This window comes from Syzygium oleosum, unplaced genomic scaffold, assembly GCF_021117445.2.
Source record: "Syzygium oleosum isolate NSW1041296 unplaced genomic scaffold, Sole_v2.1 Sole_v2.09, whole genome shotgun sequence".
Lineage (NCBI taxonomy): Eukaryota > Viridiplantae > Streptophyta > Magnoliopsida > Myrtales > Myrtaceae > Syzygium > Syzygium oleosum.
In genome coordinates this window covers 3,736,658-3,740,522 of record NW_026607493.1, presented here as the reverse complement: position 1 = coordinate 3,740,522, position 3,865 = coordinate 3,736,658, and the positions used below count along the sequence as shown (strand labels likewise).

The 3,865-nt window shown below is 40.9% G+C and overlaps 1 pseudogene; it reads right to left on the bottom strand.

Annotated features, from left to right (window-relative positions):
- Positions 1-1,074: 1,074 nt before the first annotated feature.
- Positions 1,075-3,431, bottom strand: LOC115673557 (uncharacterized; annotated as a pseudogene).
- Positions 3,432-3,865: the final 434 nt, after the last annotated feature.

Sequence of the window (3,865 nt, the reverse complement as noted above, 5' to 3'; positions counted from 1 at the left end):
GTATCATTTTCCCCCCAATAGTAATTAGATTGAGGACTCTTCGTTCTTGCAAATCCCGATTAAAACCTTTTTTTGTGTGCGTGTCTGCGTGTATGAGCGAGAGGACCTTGTAATAATGAAAACTTTTCTAATGGGAAGAAAATTTGATAGAATTTGTTAAGCAAAGTGGTTTCACTCTCTGTTATATAGTGCAAAGCACATTAGAAGCTGTACAGGATCAGTTTATCATAAATAGATTCATTGATCCTAACTCTGCTTTACCTTAATTGTCATTTGAACAAGTAAAAGTTATGTCCTGTTTGGAGTGGGAATAGCATTTTTCTTCTGCATGTATATAGAGTTTTGAAAATTCCAAACATGTTAGAGATGGATAGACTCCGGCACAACCCATTCTTGACCTATTGATCCTAGCATCATAGGTGACCGAATGGCCGCCCCCTAATTACTAGACCGGCTTTACCGTAATAATTCCATAATCACCCAGCGAAAATATGGCAAACAAATAAAATAGCCCTAAGTTCAAATCTGACAGTACCAAACTTTCTTTGGGTACTTTTGCAGATTAAATTCACACAAGAATTAACTAATGTTGGTCTGGAGTGAGGTTATGCTATGCTTTTCTTCGTAAATCGCGATAGCAACATCTATTGACATTTTACTGTTCTTTTCTCCTCTTCTTTTGTCCATCTCGCCATTTTTTTAAGCCATGTATTGCCGAGCTTGTTTATTGCATTAAAGGTTAAGTGATATTATAAATGTAATCTTCACTTGCCTAGCAAAAAAAGAATTTTAAATGGATCATCATAATTAGGATGATAAAAGAAGTATTTTCATATTTGAAGTCTTTAAACGCACTTTTTGTTTTTATATGATGTCTTCTTTTATTGAGAAATTATGAAATTAAGTAGGTGCAATGCACGAGACTGAAAAAATAGTTCTAGTACGTAATCAGTATCCACCATATGTGCGCACACGCTTTCAGAAAAATCAGAAACAAAAGCTTATAAAAGGATTTTCCCAGTTTCTATTTTCGATTTTCATTTTTGATCATCTTTAGTTCGTAATTGCGGAATGGATAATGAATGGATTAAACTTTTTATTAATTCTATTATTCTCGTCCCCATTTACTGTCCACGGTGGGTATCAACGTGGGCAAAAACGATGGACACCATCGCGAGGGACAACTTGAGACACTGCTAGATCACCGGGACGAGAATTTCTTGAAGAAGTCATGAATGTGAGCAGTGATCTCCTGAGGCTTCTCTTGCTGGAGGCAATGACCCACTCCTTCCATCACCACCACTTCTTCCAAGTTGGGCACCGCCCGCTTGAGCCCACCGCCGTGGTTGTGCTCCTTCGCGCCGGGGATGTGATAGATGTGGTCCAAGTCCCCCACTATGAACTTCGTCGGCACTTCGATCGGCACTCCGTCCCATGGCGCCGATAGCTCCCTGCTTCTGAGTCCATAAAGGAGTTTATTAGCGATCAAAATGGACTAAGATATCGCTTTGATTAATAGTATCAAATATCTTATATGTCCTATTTTCTTTATAATTAGACATTTTATTAAATTTAACACGACTATTTCTTTCATTTTTTTTATGCAACCGTTACTCTTTAATTAAGTACGATTTACTCTCATCTTATATTTTACTACATTTTGTATGGGATTGAACCAAAGGATGCCCTATTAAGCTCTATCTCATGATATTGATTCACGTTAATAATTGTCTATATTTTCTCTGTCACAGAAGATATGTTATGTGTAATACAATCGTTTTACTGTTATATTCTATTTTTTCAAATCCTTATATGATGTTTCGCATAGCCTCAGGTTTCCTTTAACCTTTACTTTTCATTAAAAATCTTGAGATTTTATTTTGAAAATATGACAATCTTCTCCATCAAATTGAATGCATTTAATGTTCAAAAGTCACTTCCACTATAATATATTAGATACTAAATTAGATAAATTAGCCATTGCGTTATGTTGCGAGCACTGTTTAGGCTAAACGTTCCAGTGCTTTCCTCCTCATAAATCCATCTACTTGAACATTGGGGAAATGTGAAGTGAACATATTCGGAGGTGGCAATTGCCGATGGTATGGAGGAACATGACTCAAACCCGATATGAATTTACGGTTTTGATTTCTACCTTATAACCTTTCGCCATAACTCAAGCCAGATCGCACACCCGAGGCAGTGTTGTTCAAATTTTTATCAGTACCACATCTTCAACGTTCAAACTGTAAGAGAGCACAAGATAAGCTTAGGGAGAGAAACTTACAAGTCCCAGCAGCGGTAATAGTTCAATCCTCCGGTGAAACCGGTCCGGCTGAATTGGGCGGCGTAGTAGCTGATGTCATCCTCGGTCAGCCCAGGGGGCAAGTCAACCTGGTGGTCCTCGAATAGTTTGGTCAATCCTGAGAACCCTACATCTTTAGGGACGATGAATGGGCTCGGGTCACGGCTTGTGAGGAACAGCTTCATGAGTTTGGCGGTATCGGCTCTTGCAAAGTCCTCTTCAGCCACTCCAGGTTCCTACCAAGTAAGTATAAAAGATTACCATGGTCGGGAAAGTAATTAAGATCGACTTTGTACCCTACCAACAACAAAAGCTGACCACAAAAAGGTGGGAACGAGTCGAGTTACCAGTGAGCTACTTGAGAAATTACTCTGATTCTACTCATCATAAGCATAATGGTCGAATTTTGCTACATCTGAACTATGTCTTTATAGAAATACTTATTAAATTCGATTTTGAGCTTCAACTCAAGCTGGCATGGTGTGTGATCCACGTTTCCTTTGTAGCAACGACTCAAAGTTGCGGGTTATTAAAATGTTCAAGCCCTAAGCCAAGTCAGATCTCGACTATTCAATATCGGTCCTTTCCTCACCTGAAACCAGCAAAGGTAGTAATCATCTCCGAACATCGCCCTCGTCGTCTCAACGGGCTTCCTCTCCGGATTCCTTGGGAACCAGGTGACGCTCGTGTTCACCAACGCCTTCACCCGGTCGGGCCTGAGCAGGCACAAGTGCCACGAGATGACCGCCCCAAAGTCGTGCCCCACCCCACCACGAACACCCGCCCGATCCCCAGCGCGTCCAGCATCCCCACCAAGTCCCCCACCACGTGGAACGCCGTGTATGACTCCGTGCACGGCGTTGCGTCGGTGCCGCCGTAGCCCCGAAGGTCGGGCGCGATGGCGCGGTAGCCGTGGGCCGCGAGGGACACCATCTGGTGGCGCCATGAGTACCAGAGCTCCGGGAAGCCGTGGATGAAGAGGACCGTATCGGGGCCGTCGCCGACGGACGCCACGTGCATGTTTATGCCGTTGGTGCGAACCGTTGTGTGCTCGATCTTCTCCATTTTTCGATGTTTTCCTGTAACGAGTTTTGCGAGTGTGGTGAAGGAGATAGAGAGATGAAATGAGGGTATATAAATGGATCGAGAGTTTTTCCTTTTTTCGTTGAACCAAACCAAGCAACTGGAGAGGAAGAAGACAAAATGATATTTCCCTGTAAAAAAAAGGAATTAATTAAAAAAAGTTTTTAATACTTGTACAAAATGACCGATTCGCATTATGTTTTTGAACTTATCTTTAAAACCTATATTTCTATTCTTCATCTTCTTTTCACCTTCACTTTCCACTCTTCTAACGGAATATCAATGTAAAGGAAAATCAATGTGTTCACCTCTTTTTCTTCACTTCAATTTTCTTTACCTAAATTTCATCCACCTCCTATTTTTTCTCCCGAACATCGTGTAAAAGTGGATGATGTCCATGTTTAGAACTCAACAATTAGGAGAATGATTGAAGGATATTTGTTTTAACCAAAAATGAAGGAAAACATGATCCATTTT